General features: G+C 34.7%; 1 pseudogene; it reads right to left on the minus strand.

The window, feature by feature from the left end:
- Positions 1–2,744: 2,744 nt before the first annotated feature.
- The window catches only part of LOC110196751 (small ribosomal subunit protein eS21 pseudogene), a 118,408-nt pseudogene continuing 102,633 nt past the window's right edge, over positions 2,745–18,519 (minus strand).

Here is an 18,519-nt window from a genome sequence, read left to right on the forward strand (position 1 = left end):
ATTTAGTAAATGCCTATGGAGTGTCAGGCACTGAGCTAAATACTGGGGGATACAAAAAACCGGCAAAAAACTTCCCCTGCCTTCAGGGAACTTGCAATCTAATAGGGTAGATGTAAGCATTTAAAGAAAGATGTAAAAAGTAAGCTATGTGCAGGATAATGAAGAAATAATGAGTAGAGAGAAGACACCACAAAGAACAAGTGTCAGGAAATGCTTCCTGTACAAGTTGGGATTTTTGTTGGAAATTAAAGGGAGTTAAGGAAGTCAATAGCCAGAGATGAAGAAGGAGAACATTCCATACATGAAGGACAACCAGAGAGAAAAGAGAGATGGAAGGTCTTGATCATGGAACAACCTGGAGGTCAGTGTCACTGGCCTGTAGAAAATGTCTTGTAGAGTAAGTTGAAAGAATCTTGGAAAGATAGGAGGGGGCTAAGTTATGAAGGACTTTGAAGGACAAACAGAGCATGTTGTGTGTTTTCCTGGAGACAATAGAAAGGTACTGGATTTTATTGAATAAGTGTGGTATGATGTGATTGGAATCCGTGTTTTAGGAAAATCACTTTATTGGCTGAATAGAGGATGGATTGGAGTGGGGAGAGACTTGAGGTAGGTAAATACAATATCTGGCTATTACAATAATCAAGAGATGAGTTGATGAAGGCCTATAATATAGTAGTGGCATCAGCGGAAATAAAGGGGGATGTTCAAGAGATGTGAGAAATGATGAATAATAAGACATACGTTTTTGACAAGGCAAATGATGGGATTTGTTGTGCTTGATTATGAATATTTGTAACAAGAGTTTAATTTTCTACTTTTACAATCAGAAAGGGAAGAATGAGAGGGAGAGGTTCTTTTGTCTATCAAAATAAGATAAAATTTAAATAAAATAGAAAATGTGATAAAAGATGGTGCTAATGAAGTAAGGGGAGCAGGGAAAGGCTAATTTCAAACATAATCATCTTTGATTCACAGCTGTAGCTAGGACATAGTATATCAGCTTGTATTGTGTGTGTGTGTGTGTATGTGTGTGTGTGTACATGTGTGTATATAGACTTGCCTAGAGAAACCAATGCTTAGTCTCAATTTCTATTTAAAAATGTTAAGAATATTTACAAATTTGGCTGTTAATTGTGTTGTTGTTGAAGATCCAGATAACTCAAGGGATTGACAAGAATACTACTTAAACATCAACTGTACCCAGTCCCCTTTTCAAGCTGGACTACCAAACAAGCTCCTTTTATAAAATCCAACATAGGAATGTCTTAAATTGTTTTTTTTTCATCTGCTAGTGAAATACAGGCAACTCCCCCATGCTAACTTGTTTTTAAGTTAAAAAGAAGTAGCCTTCCTTTATTCTAATCCCATTGGATCCCCTCTATGCATGCTACCAATCCTCAAACTGAGTTTTCTAGAAACTTAGCTTCTCCTCCTTTCCTTTTTTCTTCTTCTTCCTATGTTGACGGTAGAAATTGAGTAAGTGGATTTTCTTTTTTGCATTCTCCCTCGAACCTTAAAAATGTTTTTTATAAGATAGAACATTTCTGACCCAAGTGGCCACTAGTTGGGATAATTCTGGAGAAATCCATCTTTGGCTAATCACAAAGTGCCAAAACGAAACTGTCACTTTTAAGTGTAAGTGAAGTAGGCCACTACCTATGAGTCATATCACATGTCAAATATAGACAATACACATTTGTAAAAGAAACCTGGAGAAAAAAAGTTGTTAATTAGGAACATTTGTTTCCCCTCTAGAGAATCACACATGTACAGCTATTCCAGAGTTGCATAATAGAATCTTAGAAATTGGAGATGACCTTAAAATTAGGAAGACTTGTGTTCAAATCCTACCTCTGACACACACTGGATGTGATCCTGAGGAAATCACATAACCTGTTATTGCCCTAGGGAAATCTCAGTTTGTAGAATTGTTAGTCATCTAGAGTAGCAGTAAAACAAATATTCTCTCTCCAAAAACTGCCTATACTAATGAATTCACAATCCAGAAAAAAACAACATACATTTACATATTTATGTATATACATTCACATATGTATCTATGTAAGCATATAAGCATATATATGGGAGAATGAAAGGGGAATGTGACCTCTCGTTCTCTCTCTCTCTCTCTCCACACAAACACACACACACACACACACACACACACACACACACACACGCGCGCGCGCGCAAACAGTGCAAATTATCCTTACTCTGAACCTTAAAAAAAGCTTACAATAATTGATATGTGTACTTCAGGACCATAATTATGTATGATGATGATGAATTAGACCATAAAAAGTCCTCTAACTGAGAAAATGTGGAATAAGGAAGCATGTTGCAAAATATCTTTATATCCCAAAACTCAAACTCCTCACATTTCACTGGCAGAAAGGATATTTGGTCATATTCTTTGTTGGTATATGGATTTTTATTTATGTAAAGGTCCTCAGCTCAACTAGATACTTAAAGCCAAAAGACGATTAAAATCAGTTTCAATCATATTGCAATTTCTAAAAAAAATATATATTATGTGTTAAAGAGGTATGTCAAAATCTTTACGCTAAATGATTCCTTCTGCGCTTATCACTTTTAACTTGAGACACTTGCCTTTCATTTGGTATTTGTTTTAATGCTGGCAGCTTACAATTGATCATATAATTATTTTCTTTAAATTTATTTATTTTTTATTTTTTATTTTTTGCTGTTTTTCGGATTTATTAAGACATTTTCGACAAGTTTTCTTCAATTAGAAGTTCTTTGAAACGATACCGTCATTTTTTGCCAGCCAAAGAATAGAGTCATCAGATTGTCCCATTCTACGAATTGCTCCACAAACAGCATAAGTTTTAAACGGGCCATTGAATCTTCCTGTGACCTTGGCAACCTCGGCCACGTTCATCTGGATGGACGCGTGGTCCTGGGCCCCGATGATACTGTTGCTCGCGGAGCATTTCCGAGGCACGTAGAGATCCACGAATTCGCCGGCGTCGTTATGCAGGGCTGAAGCTGAGGGGCCAAGTGCAAACGCGAAAACGGCGGAAGAGAAAATTAAAAAATAAGATTAAATTTATTTTTGATCACAGAATTTTTAATTTGCTCATTTTGTCAATGGATGTTTCCCCCCTCCCTGGAGGTTTATCTCTAAATAAAAACAAAGCTGCTAGTCATAATATTTCCTCTCCTTTTTTTTTTTTCCACCTCCCTTCCTCTCCCAGAAAGGTCTATTGTTTCAGTGGATGTGAGTGCTAGTTAGTTTGGAGAGAGATCAATTTTGGCCGCAAAAAATTATCCTTCTGTATCAAAGACAAAGAAAGGCAGCACAAAATGGTGGATAGAAGGAAGGCTTGGAGTCAAGAAGACTTATGTTCCATCCCTAATGCTGTCAGATAGGAAGTAAGTGCTTATAATTATCCTCTAGGTGTCTCAGACAACTTTAAAACTAAATACGGTACATATGAGTTGTTGATGGTAACTTTATTTAACTTTTCTACCAGAAAGCCTACATTTGATTACAATGTCATTAACCATCATGACATCCATAGTATCATGTCTAATGCTCAGTGATGTCCATGAAATAGCTGTCGTACCTTTAAAGCAATACTTAAAAGGTATGAATTGATCCAACTTAATGACTTCCCATTATGTTTCCTTGTGATGGACAGGTGCCCTTAAGTTCTTTGAGACTATACCTGCATCAGCAGCAGTCACATTCTTCCTTCCTCCATACAAATAATAAATGGACAATTTCATTGAAATGCCACTTTTTTTTTTTCTGGTAATGGGTCCTGACAAAGAAATGTTCATGCTGGGTGACTTTGAAAATGCCCTTTTCTGGCAGGCTGCCTTTCTTACGGCACAACTGTTTGCTGGCATTAAGCAACAGAAAGAAGGGCCAATTTAGAGTCTAGGAATCAACCAATTTGAGATGCAGAGGCTCCCCATGAAGCAATTATTCCCTTGGATGGACATACAGTCTTTATTATTCCATAAATTTCGCCTAGCTTAAAACATATAGCAACTGATGTGTATTACACACACCATAGGTAACATTCAGTGTAGAATTTTCCCAAAAAGGAACTTTTATGTTTCATAATTTCTAGTGATTTAGCACTTTACAGGCCTTAGTATTACAAGTCACTCTGACATGCCTGTTGACAAAAAAAAAGGAAAACTACATAGAGATATATCAGACTATTGTATATCCTGTAGAGATGAGTTTAACAGGTAAAAAAAGGAAGCAATTCCTTTTAACAAGAAAGTGAATAGATTTGATAACTACTGCATTTGCCTTTTTCAACAAGTTTAGTACTTGAATATTTTCCCCTTACTTTTTTCTAAGACCTTGAACCATTATCAAATTTTCACCTGCTTCTCAGACTTATATAGTATATTTTTTTGTGTTAGAGTTACAGTAGAATAGGTTCATTGCCTACAAGAGCTAGGTTATTTATCCAGTATGGCAATCATTCCTGTTATCTGCGACATACCTCAGTCTTTGTTGTGTAATAACTTGATAAATAAAAGATATGGAAAAGAGGAAGAAGGTGAGAGAGTAGGTGTAAGCTTAGCTTAATGTGACAATAACCACAGAAAAGTGACTGTAAACATGAATGTATAATGATTCATATTTATTCCATTTAGGTAGCTTTCATTCAATAAGCCCAAAAGAGTGTTTTCTTCTAACTTTATTTTCTTTCCAACTCAAGCCTTCATAGAGATGAGACAGAGAAAGAACATGGAGATTGCCATTGCAGATAGCTGAAATGGGGTTTGTGCTTGGCTTTACCAGATGATACATTAAGGAACTACTTTATATTCACCCAGTTACTTCCATTTCTCAATGAAATGCCAACCCATTGTTTATTCCTCTAAAAATTCAATTTTAACTCAATTATAGGTTAAATGAAAAATGTAATAATTCCCTTTCAAAAAAATCGAAGTACAGATGTGAACATAAAGTAAGCAAGGAGATCAAGCTTCCCTTCCTGGTATATCTCTGCACATGGCTGCTCTTGCCACCTTCTCAGCACCATTCTTAAGTGATAGTTTCACAAAGATGGTAGTAGCAGTCAAAGAAACAATGAGGACAAGAACAATTTTTTGGCTTGATCTCATCCCCATTAAATTACTGAAGTTTGAAAGGGAATCTTCCAGTTTTTTATACCTTATGAAGATAAGGCCCCATTAAATCTTGCCACAGGATCTCAGTGCTTTTAATTTGTATGCAATAAAATGCATACATCTGGAGCCAAACACATATGTTTTTAAGTGAAGAGATAATCAGAGTAAAAGAACAGCTAAAACATAAAGAAGTCATAAATGTTTACTTGATGCTACAAACACATAGATAGAGGAGGGTGGCTGAATTGGATAGTTAATATAGTGGCAGTCAGTCAGTAAGTATTTATTAAGTTCTTTCTCTGTGCCAGACATGGTGCTAAGAGCTGGGGATAGAAATACAAGAACACTTGCCTCTGAACACCTAACATTCTTTCTAATGGGGGAAAATAACACATAAAAGGAAACTGAAGGTGGAGGGCTGGGTGTGGTATCAGCCTCAGGGGCATGATAGAGGAAGTCCAGAATATAGCCAAGAGAGAAATGAGACATGTCTGGCCTGGAAAGGGACATGGAATCGAAAGGTATAGCCATTCCCAGGAAAGCCAGTCTTTGTTCCTGGTCATAGAGCAATAGTTTGAGACTGGCCCTCATCAAACTCTTACTTGGACCCCAGCAGGAAATGCTGTTTGGCCTTATCTTGCTTTCATTAAAACTTTACTTTTCAAACTTCCTATAGTCCATTTATCAGACTCCTACCTTCTTTGTAGCTAGGATGCTGAGCAAAAATTCAAGTACCAGAATGCTTAGTTGAGCTATGACTAGGGTCTAAGGGGACTGAATTATCTGACTTATGGGGCAATGTACATTTATGTTATATAGTCTTCTCAGAGAATGCAAATTTCTTGTGTAAAGAGATTTTTCATTTTTGTCACTGTGTCTCCAAGACTAAAAATAGTGTGGCTGGTACAAAGTAGGCATAAAAAATGCTTGCTCATTGATAGATTGATCTGAGTCTCATTTTTTTTTTCCTTTAAAAAATTGGGGTAATAGTATTATGAGTACTCCAGGGATCTATGTTTCACCATAAAGCTATACATGGTATGCTTATCAAATTTAAGATTATTTGTAATTAAAAGGTTTATCTGATACAATGGATAGCAGTCAGATTAAAAAAAATCTTGGCCCATAAAAAAAGTGGACTTAAATCTAAAAAGATCAAATTTACTTGAGCTAAATGTAAAGTCATGAATGAGTTCAAAAATTAACCTCTCAATTATAGGAAGGAGGGCATGGAAAGACAATATTTTTTTTTCTCTTCCTGAAAAAGACCTGAGGGTTCTAATTCTAATGAATTACAACTTTAATATGTTTCAGCTGTTTGAGGTGGCACCTCAAAAAGAACATCATCATGGGCAGACAAGTACCCAGATAGACAGAAGGAGAGAGATACAGATAGAAGCATTCTCTTTTTAAAGTGAATCAATCAGGCATTCTTAACACTTCTTTGTGTTATTTCTTTGGGTTAAATATAGACTTTTGTCAGACTTCTGAAGCCTATGACCTCTTCTCAGAATAATGTTTTTAAATGTATAAAATAAAATTTATAGAATTGTGAAGGAAATTAATTGTATTAAAATTATAATACACATACAGGCATATTATTCAAAGAACCCACATTAAGGACTTCTAATGTAGATTTTAGAGACTTTCAGAGGAAATCTTTGCTCAAATTGAAAATTATTAATGTCTGAAGAATAAAAATGAAATATATAAAATCAGAGTACTCAAAAAAAACCTTCATTCAAAAGTTATCAGAAATTCAAAGGGGATGGCATAAGAGTATGATAAACACACTTCATTCCAAAGCAAATTTGCTATCATAGTAGACACAATAGAAGACATAATGGTTCTTCAGGTGGATTATGAACGGGCTGAATGACCTCTTATCAAGTATTTTGATGTGAAGATTCATGTTTAGGTACTGGTTGAAATGGAAGGACACTGAGATCAACTCTAAAATTCTGTGGATTTCTCCTTTTCCTTTCAAAGCCTGTTGTCAAAATATTATGATGAAATTAATTTGAAGTGCTTTGCAAAAATTAAAGTGTTTTTAAATGTATATTTTTATCATTATTTTCACTTTCTTTTTTTCTGCCTCTCTTCTCTTTCTCCTCCTTGTCCTTCTGTATCTCACTGCTTCTCTTCTCTATTTCTTTTTCTCTGTCTCTCTCAATCTGTTTCTCTTATCCTGCTCAACCTGACCTCTTTTCCTATTCACTTACCTCCACCATTCTGTCTCTTAGATTGGATAATATTCACCTCCCCTTAAAAAAAAAGCGTAAGTTTCTTGAAGTCAGGAACTCTTGAGGGGTTTATTTTTATATCTACTTCCTCCAACATAGAACTCACTGAGCTACATTGAAAACAAGTCAATTCAATAAATATTTATTAACCTCCTACTATGAGCAGGCCCTATACTAAGCACTAAATTGTTAACCTGAATTCATTTGTCTACCTGTAATAATCCTTTCTGAGAAATATTAATTTAATCCATCCAGTTCTCCTTTTCTCCTCTCTAGTACTCTAAAATCTAATCTATTTATGGGCTTCATTCCTTGATTTCTATTTTTAATGTGTCCTTCATATAAGGTGGGAATTCTGGAAAACTAAGTCTTCCCCCCCCTCCTCTATGTAGCTTTCTCACTCCAGGCATTCCAACCTTATCTCTTTGTTGAAGGACCTTCACCTATGAAGTTCTATTCCAAGACATACTCATTTAATTCAATTTAATTCAACAAGTATTTAAGTGACTAGTGTATACCAGGTCCTGAGCCAGGCCCTGGAAATAGAAAGTCAAAAATGAGATAGGTGCTGCCTGCCAAAGGGCTTGGATAATGTTAGAGAGACAAACATTTGAAGCATAAAAGAACATTTAAGAATTCTTTATTTTACAAAAGAAGAAACTGAGATACAGATAGTACAAGTCTTACTCAAGGCTATACACTTAACAAATAACAAATGCCAAGATTAGAACACACATCTCTCCTTAGTCCAAGTTCAGCATACTCCACTAAACTATGCTACATTCATCTGTGTATTTATATAACTGCATAGTTAATCATTTTATCTGTATATTAATTTAATTCACTATCTATATATCTGTAGAAACTTAATATGTAGAGCATTTTAATGTGGAAATTGAAGATGAGGGAGCAAATACAGTCCTTTCTAAGTAACAGTATTTTCCTAAAATTCTTTGAAATTTAAAATATCAATATAAAATTAATTTCAGGCATACCACACATGCTTTTTCTGGAACCTGGGCTTATGCATAACTTTTTCTTCTTTTGTACAATTTAGTGCTGTGATTTATGTAATCAGCTACTGATTGTGAAAGGAGTGGACATTGGTAATTATTTGTTATTCATCCTGTGAGTAACATTTACACAAATTACATTTTCTATGTGGATTTTCGTTTCTGTGTGAGAAGCATGGCAGCTTTCAAATTCTACTTATTGGGTTATTTTATTTTTATTTTGTCAGCTGAAAAAGAAGTTTATTTACCATTCTGGCAATTTCACTGTTGTCTGGTGGTGCAAGATTAGGATCTGGAAAACAAAATCGTATGTTTGAAAGTGCAGAAAAACCTGAGTTCAGCTTGACCATCACTCTGACTCTTCCCTGGAAATGACATTTCCATTTTCTGCCTCCTTCACGTCAGTATTTTGAATCTGCTGTGTGCTATTATTTTGTATTACCTGTGTTAATATCCCCCTCTATTAGTATGGATAATTGAAAGTTGACTCTTGCTCATCTTTATTATAACAAAACTTCTTAAATGTTTGATTACTACATAAATCTCATTGGCTATAACTTGAGTTAGAGTGAAAAGGTGACCTCTACAGTTATAACATCAGAGCTGAAAGAACCCTGCAACCTCAAAGAAAAATAAAACAATTTTTCACAGATGAGTACCATAAATCCAGCTAACCTAGTTGCAGTGTACATATGCCTGTGAAGTTGAACACTAATAAACACATGAGGCTCAGAAGCTAACTTTTGCAACAAGACTCATTTATTATACGGTCAGTATGTTGCATGAAGAAAGCTTTTCTGGATTCTGATGGTGGCCTTTCCAGTTGCGTAATTATACTAAAAAGAAATGACATTGACAAGCCCAAGTGGATGATGTTTTGTAAACTGGTAAGCAGTGTTGTTTAAGTGGTGCCTGAACTACGATGTAGAAGATCCCTAAGCAAGAAAAAAGAAGGAGCATAAAGTAAGTCACTGACTCCTCAGTTGAGTGTAACTTGCAAATGGAGAAGGGAACTTTCAGGTGTTTTCTTTTCAGGTCTCTGTTTAATTTTACTATTTTTAAAGAGGCACTTATGTCATTTGCCTTCTGCAGAGCAAAAAAGTTGTAGCTTTCAGCAACTTTTGGAAATAGACTGAAATGAAATGGAAACAAAATAAAATAAAAATATTTGAATATTTCCTCTTAAATATAGGTGGACAAAAAGTTTATTCTAGCAATTTTCTTCTCCTCTATTTCTGTGGGTAATACAAAGAGGAGTGCAATTGCTTCAGTTAGGACCTGAATCTCAGCTTCTTGACTTGATTGCCTTATTCAATGACTTCTTTGCTTCTTATTTTCTGGCATTTAAGGAGGAAAAAGTAATACATATACCTGTTCCTTTCCTTGGAATCTACTGATCTAATAACGTATCAGCACATACCAAATGAAATTCTAAATCATAGGATTTTTATCATCTGTTCCTTGAAGTAGAGTACAGCAGTATTTTACCTTCTCTCTTTTCTATGATGGGCCTGAATATTTTCATTATTCATAAAAATATAATATCATTAAATGCTGTAGGTTATCACATTTATGTAGCACATTACTCTCTTCAAAGTAGACACTTATTTGTTGTGTTGTTGAATATATACCAAAATTTGGTCCACTAATATTAATTCATTATCTTGTCATTCTCCCACAAACATTTAGCATAGTAGCATAATTGTTAACCTGATATATAATCTATAAATGATATTACATTTTGACATAAATGCTTGTATTTGTTATTTCATATAATTCATATTATTTCATATACATAATTCATATATATATATATATAATTCACAGGGGATTTTGATGAATTGAAAGTAATACTTTTATTACTACAATATTTAGTATACTTATTATTATCAACCTTCGTGGGCCTGAAAAGAAAAAAAAAACCTCAAGTGACTTGCTCAAAGTTAAACTTTGAATTAATGAAGGAACTGGGTCCTCTCACTCTCACTGGATGTCTCCTTCCAGGGCAGGGGAGAGAGGTGGGAGATGGAGCTAGCCCTAAAGAACTTGAAATTTTTCTACATGAGCATTTGCATCTCATGAGTCACTACAAATCAAGGCCTGGTTTACTGTTTTGATGATTGTATAGAGAAGCAAGAGTTAGTTTAGTAGATTAAACTTAAAAGTGACTGTATACATTATTCCACAGCCCATTTATCAAACATTTGCCAACAAGCCCCTATATTATCATATACACATTGTTTTAACTCTGCAAGAGTTCTGTGGAAGGATCAGGGAATGAATTCATCACCAAATTAGATGCCTGGTAACTATAGGCAAAGAAAAAGAGGAAGAAGAAGAAGAAGGAGGAGGAAGAAGAGGAGGAGGAGAAGGAAGAAGAGGATGACAAATTTATATAGCTCTATAAGATTTGCCAAATGCTTTATATCTATTATATCATTTAACCCTCACAATATCCCTAATTCTCAGTCCTGGTTATCCCTATCCTTGTTTTGTGAAAGGTACTGTACTAAATATTTGTCAAAAATGAAAACTCCCTGTCTTCCAAGAGCATAAATTCTATTGGAATAAGAGCGATACAAAAGTAGCCACTATCAAAAGACTCAGAGTCCCTTTTCTGATTCACTTTACCTTACTTACACAACTATACAAGGATCTGAAGCCATTGTTGCACTACCACCTAGGTGCTACTTAAATGACCTCTGGGAAATTCAATGAAAACAAATTTTAGTAAGATTTTCAATTTTCCCACTCTTTTTGAGACCCAATGTAAGAAGAAAGGCAGACAAAATCCAAATTAAAATCATAAGCATTGGAGCTCATAGCAAAATAGATGTTTTCTTTCTTTCTTTTTTTTTTTGCAGGAGTCTGAATTTTTGACTGAAATAGATGAAGTGGGTGTTGTTGCCTACAACATTCAAAATCTGTCTTCTTTCTCGCTGCCACAAGGAAATGCAGAGATGTATATCACTTGCTCACCAAACTACAGATTAGCTGTCCTGTTGCTGTTTGTATCCCATCTGTGAACAATATGAAGAAATACAGCTGCTACCAAATTAAATGCTCCATTCTTCCTGATTTGCATCTTCATTTCAGCTGAGAAACTGTTACAAGAACAAAAGAATATAAAAACAGATGCATTAGAGATGACCAACTTCTATAACACCAGCCTTGTACCTTCAGCATTATGGTATATAGACATTATAACTCAGTGATCTCATATGCTCTATCCTGATTGGTTTATCTTCAACTATTACCTCTCTAAAGATATTTCTTAAATGTTTATTTGCAGTCCCAACTTTCTTCCTATTTTCAGATTTCAGCTGTAAATTAATATTTTACTTAATGTCCAATGAATATCATAGAATTAGCATTGGGAGGGACCTCATAGCAAATCCAATCCAACTGGTACCTGAACAAGTATCTCCTGTACATCATCCTCAGTTGAGAGTTTTTCCAGTGTTTGTTGAAAGATCTCTAGTAGTACTGAAGCTACTACAGTGAGAAATTTGTATGTGATAGCTCCTATGCTAAGAAATAATGTGAATTCTTAGAAATTCACAATCTTCAATCTTACTAAGATGAAGATGGCTAGCTGAAATCACCTCCATTTAAGTTATCTGAAAATAGCTTTCCCCAGCCAGGTAGAGGAATACAAGATGGCACTCTCTATAGCATTGTTCTGTGCTTTGATTATTCTGTTGTCCATTCAGTTACTGCTAATGATAACCTTCAAGTACTCCAAGCTTCAAACAATCTGTCTTCATTCCGATGTATACCATTTTCCCATGAATCCATGCTCTTCCTTCACATCATTCTTTGCATCTAGAATACCCTCTCTCTCATCTATCATTAACAGTAATATTCAGGCTTCAAGGTCTAGCCTTGAATCCTCTATGAAGCCTTCCTGGAATCCTAGGTTGGATATCATCACTCATTCTTCAGTAATTTAATAGAACATTGTTATAACTTTTTATTATACTTATCGTTATAGTTTTTGTGTCTGTGTATGTGATTGTAAGTATGCACACGAACACACAGACATATACACATACACATATATATGTATGTATATATACACATATACATATACATGCAAATGTATGTGTGTATGTGTATATATGTATGTATATTTGTGTATATATAAGTATATATGTGTGTGGTGTGTGTGTGTGTGTGTAACGATATCTTATCTAGCTTTACACAATAACAAGTGCCTTTCAAAGAAGTCAATTTTTAATAATTGAATTGACTTTAAACAATGCATCAGAATTAAATTCACATTATTTAAAAAAAGATAAATGTAGAATTATGCACAATGTGGGTTCTCTGAATTTGTTGATAATCTGTGCATTATCTTGAGAATCACTTTTCACAGATTTTTCATTTCTTACACTCATTTTCATATCCTCATATTTGATAGGCATTTAATAAGTATTTATTGAATGGTGATTAATTAATATCAGTTCTTGTGCATGGGTTGTAATCCCAGTTCAATGGAAGGCAAAATAATATTTCCATGGAAGAATTTCATCTTGTATTAGGTTACTGATGTTCAGCACAGAATAATTATGAATTTCTTGGCGGAAATCATCTTTCCTTCCATTAAATAAGCTTTCGCCTAGATTCTACCTTATGGAAGACAGGGTGCTATCAGCAAAATGAAAATTGAGACAAATTATCCCCTCAAGGAACTTATTATCTAATGAATTTGTGTCAAGTTCTATTCCCTAACTATATCACTATTGGTTTTGAATACTCATATTCTGAGATAGATTTCTCTTCCTTCTTTCCTTCCTGCCTTCCTGCCTTTCTTCCTCCTCTTTCTCTTTTTCTTTCTTTCTCTCTCTCTCTTTTTCTTTCCTTCTTTCTTTCTTTCTTTCTTTCTTTCTTTCTTTCTTTCTTTCTTTCTTTCTTTCTTTCTTTCTTTTTCTATACTACGAACTCATAAAATACCTAGAATTATTACCTCTGATGCCATGGAGAAAAAACTACACAAAATTTATAAAGTTTAATAGAAGCATGTTAGAGTTCAGCCAGGTCAATGACATGTAACTAAGTCTATTTTTAGCTTTTCCTGTATTATATCATTAACTATCTAAAATGCCAGATAATTGTGTTATCTAATGATGAGGGGGGATAAAATTATATCATTTTAATGCCCAAATAATTTAGAAGTGGAGGTGTGCATAAGACTTCACTTTCCTTTATAATGAAAGTCAATTAGATAGTTGAGCAATACCTCAAACATCAGATGCCTAGCAAACATAATGCTTCAAAAGAACATCTATCATTTATTGCTCCCCACCTGTCCACTATTTCAGGCAAGGTGCATTTTGAATGCCTCTTTTACTTCTAAGTATTCTGCAGCAGTGTTTTCTATTCATCATCACTGTTAGCTGCTCCTGCTACTTCTCCAATTTTATGGGGGCAAAAATGATACATTGTCACATTTGTCTTGACAGCACATTTATGGAGTGTTATTTTTCCAATAAAACATTTTTAAAAACGTATGTGTGAACAGCATGTGTTTGTGTGTGTTCATGAAGATGAAAATTTTGTACTGAACTAAGTGGATACAGAGATAATTTGGGACCTCACTATTGAAATGACAGTTTTCTCTGACATGTTAGAATATGGCATTGTTTTAGGGTGGATTTTATTTTTTATAAGAGTGCATTGTTTGTCTCTGGTGTCTGTTAGGTTAATAGAGACAAAACCTCAGTTCTTGAACTCAAATAAAATTTGTTAGAGAAATATATGTGCTCTATCTATATTGTTCTTATTCAACGAATACAACAATGTAACACACATGTTTGATGTTCTAATTCATGACCCAGATATTGGACTGGGGAAAAAAATTTGAGAATCGGGGAATCTGTCTGAATACTTTAGATACTAAAATTCTTTGGCCTCAATAGTATGCTGATATTTGAAGTAGAAATTATGTTATTTGACATAGGTTACCAGCATAATTGCATTTTCTTACTTCCCATTGCTAGATTAGTCACAATTTTTAGAAATAATTGGATGTTGGCAATGGAGAAGAATGAAAACATCAACAATTTCCTGAAATTGAAATCCATTCTTCATACCTAATGTAAAGAAAATATCTTAGAAAAATAATTCTTAGAATTTATTTACCTTGAAGTGATAGTCACTTCATGGGAAACCAAGTGAATTATATTCTGCAGCCTAAAAGACCAGGCTTTTCAAAATCACATCCTTATGAATGAGAGAGGCAGTGGTGAATAATAGGTAGAAAGCTGGTCTAAGCATCAGTAAGATCTAGGTTCAAATCTGTCTTTTAAATATGCTGGTTATGGAGGTGGAGCCAAGATGGTGTAGAAAAGGCAGAGGCCCCCAAAATCCTCTGAATACCTTTGTATAATGCCATAAAACAATTCCTGAAGTGACACACCTAACAAAAAGACAGGAGGAAATAATTTTCCAGACAAAAACAACTTAGAAGGATGGCAGGAAAGGTCTATTGCACCCGGATGATATTGGAGCACAGTCTAACACAGGCAGCACCAAGCCTTAGCAAAACAGGGGCAGGCCTTGGGAGCCACTGAATCAGCAGCATCAGAGTCTGCTTTTGGAGCTCTCAGCCCACAAATGGTAAGAGGGTTGAATAACTAATCAGAAGGACATTACAGGTGTCTCTTTGTTGGCACAGGGGGCAGGGCTCTGTTGCTCTGCCCATACTCAGAACTGGGTCTTAGTCCTGGGTGGCAATCCCAAGGTGAGGAGGAGCCCTAGCACACAAGAGATTGTGGGCTGCAATGGAACAGGGAAGAAAAGAGTACATGTAGTCATTCACAAACCAGAGCACAAGCCAGGAGAGTAGTAAACACAGCTCTTTAGATGACACCACAGTGGAAGAGCTGAAAACTTACTGGTCCCTAAAAGTTTCTGTGAAAACAGCTGTACAAATCCCATGAAACTTGGGACAGTGCATCCTCCACCCTGGAAGCCAAGCCTCACTTTAATAGAGTTAAAAGTCCAGAAAGTGATTGAAAAAAAAATGACTACACAACAGGGAAAAAAAATTTTACCATGGAAAATTACTATGGTGACAAGGAAGATCAAAACACACGCTCAGAAGATGACCAAGTCAGACCTCCAACATTCAAAGCCTCCAAGGCAAATATGAATCAGTCTCAGGCCATGGAAGAGCTCAAAAAGGATTTTGAAAATCAAGTAAGAAAGGGAAATCCACTTTCTACAATGTGTGTCCAATATTTGTTTATGTGACATTTTTGCAAAATATTGTGTTATATGTTGTGTTATATTTCAATTTGTCACTAACCTCTATGAAGGCAGAGACTATACCCTATCTATATTAGGCAGCTAAGTTACATAGTGTTGGCCATAGAGTCAGGGTGATCTCATTTCAAATTCTGCCAACACCTGCCTACTTCAGTTTCTCCTTCTATTAAAAAAAATAAATAAAGGACATAAATGTAGTACCTACCAACAAGGCTTGTGTAAGAATAAAATGAGCTAGTACATATAAAAGGTTTATTAACCTTAAAGCTTTTGTTAAATGTTTAGCTATTGTGACAGTCTTCTCAAGTAGATCCACAGTGACTCAAAAGAGATCATTCAACTCATCTGAATAGGAAAAAAAAAGTAATACATATTGCTCAGAGGATGAGAAGCAGTCAGACATGTAAGTAAGCATTGAGCTAGTTCTGAAGAGCTGGAGTTACGTAGATATTAATAGTCCCTCTTTGATGGTATAAAGAGTTATATACAGTATATACATTGTGGGAGTTAGGCTTGTGGTACCGCCTACAATCTGGAAAATCTGCACAAAATTTTTTGGCCCTCCCATTCAATCTGAATGCAGATTGAAGCATACTATTTTCCTTTTTTTAGGTTTTTTTTGTTTTTTTCTTTCTTGCAGTTTTTCCTTTTTGTTCTGATTCTTCTTTCACAACATGGCTAATGTAGAAATATGTCTAACATGATTTTACATGTATAGCTTTCTTGAGGTTGGGGGAGGGAGAAAAATTTGAAACTCAAAATTTTAAAAAAATGAATGTTGAAAATTGTCTTTGCATGTAATTGGAAAAAATGAAATACTATTAAGAAAAAAAGATGAAATATGTTGATAGTATACACATATTTTATAAAAACAAACAAACAAACAAAAGAATTGGAACTACAGGAAGCATAGCAGAAAAAGCATCCCACAGTGAATCAATAGACCTGGTTTCAAAATGTTTGCTTTCAAACATGTTAGCTATATCATTAGGACTATGCCCTTTCTTCTTTCAGGGCTTCACTGTCTTTAAGTGTCAAATGACATTAAAAAAAATACTTGTATTACTTGATTGAGTTCTGAAGTAATTAAAATTGCGAAGAAAATACTGTGTAAAGCTTAAATGTCTATAGCAATGTGAAATATCATTATTATTTGCATTATTGGTTTCTTTTGATGAAATTATTTGTATACTTCATAACATTATTTAAACATTACTTATTGTTACAAATAGTACTCTTGTTGCTTTTACTAGTAGTAGTACTACAAATACATGAGCCCAAATTATATATATATATATGTATACATATATATATGTATATATGTATGTATATCTATATCTATCTACCTATATCTATATCTATCTATCTCTATCTCTATCTCTATATCTGTATATGAAGATCTAGCTGTATCACATTTAAAAAATATCTATTACTTTTAGTTATCTCAGACTACAAATTGGTTTATCTTTCAATGATAGTAATTTCCCATCGATTCTGTATGGCTAAAGGATCATCACACACTATGATCTCAGAAGAATTATAATTTCAGGTAACTGAAAGGAAAATGAAGTCTCATGTCATAGGTGAGCAAGGCACAGCAAATTCTCAAGGATGACTAGTGCATAAGAAGTAGCATGAGAGACATCAAGGATATCTCACCAAAATAGAAAGTGGTCTGGTAATATAACAAGACTGAATTTCTATCTACCATATCATTATATGGAAAGTTTATAAATATGCCATAGAACAAAAAGAACACCTGTAGCAACTGAGTGTGGATCCTTTATGGCAGATTCATAGAAAGGTACTAACAGACATCTATACAATGAAAAGGAAATGGAGAAATTAACTAAGCCCATGAAGTTATATCTAAATCAAAGTGCAGAAGAAATAGAAGAAAGGAAAAAGAGAGGAGGGGAAATAATTGTTCATGCTTTACTATAAAAAGGTAATAATTATACATATTAGAAGCAATATGATCCGTGGAATGAGCCCTAGAGTTGGAGCCAAAGGACCTGGCTTCAGCTCCTACTGCTAACATTTGTTAATTGTGTGAACTTCTACAAAACAATTAACCTCTCCTTGCCTCAATTTCTTCATCTAAAAAAAAAATAGGGGTTGGACTTGATGTCCCTCAGGTTTATCCAGCTCTAAATGTATAATTCTATAATTCTTTGATTTCCATAGCTTAACTGCCATCTAAGAAGAAAGGTCTGCCAAAGTAGTTCTGATAAAGTATTTAGCATACAGATTTGTTAACTCAGATTTGTTTGCCTCCTATACGGTAGCTTGTAAAATGAGTAGCTGCCAAACTCCTCTTTTGCAGTGAACTTCTGATAATCTGGATAATCACTTAATTGGCAGACTTTGTTTTCCACTGGGGAGTGCTAATTATGAGGATTCTACAGTATTGATTTCTTGATCTAAAGTATTTCTAATGGTAATAAAAATAGAGTATGTATGGCAAACTAATGCAGATTAACTAGGTCTGGCTGTGGATACCTACCATCTGGTGCTGCAGAGCATGGAAGGATTAGAAATAACAGGAGAGAGAATGAAATGCTCCGCATAATCAGATGGTGAAACAACAATAAAGTTCAGACCAGCTGATAGAAGAACAGTGTGGGGTAGACAGGATTCTGGCAGTCAGTGCATAAAGAAAGATCTGGAGTTGTTCTATAGCTTGGAGTCTTTCCAGATTAATATTGTTGGGACCTTTTCAAGGTCCAACTTGGATCTGTATTTGCTATAACCCTTTGGAAAATGATAGCTCAAAAAAAAATTGTAGTTCCTTTTTTTTTTTTAAGTAACAGTGACACTTGGTGATACAGTCCCCAAGCAATCTAATTCTCTTTTCTAAAGCA

This window comes from Phascolarctos cinereus, unplaced genomic scaffold, assembly GCF_003287225.1.
Source record: "Phascolarctos cinereus isolate Bilbo 61053 unplaced genomic scaffold, phaCin_HiC Scaffold_7;HRSCAF=346, whole genome shotgun sequence".
Taxonomy (NCBI): Eukaryota; Metazoa; Chordata; class Mammalia; order Diprotodontia; family Phascolarctidae; genus Phascolarctos; species Phascolarctos cinereus.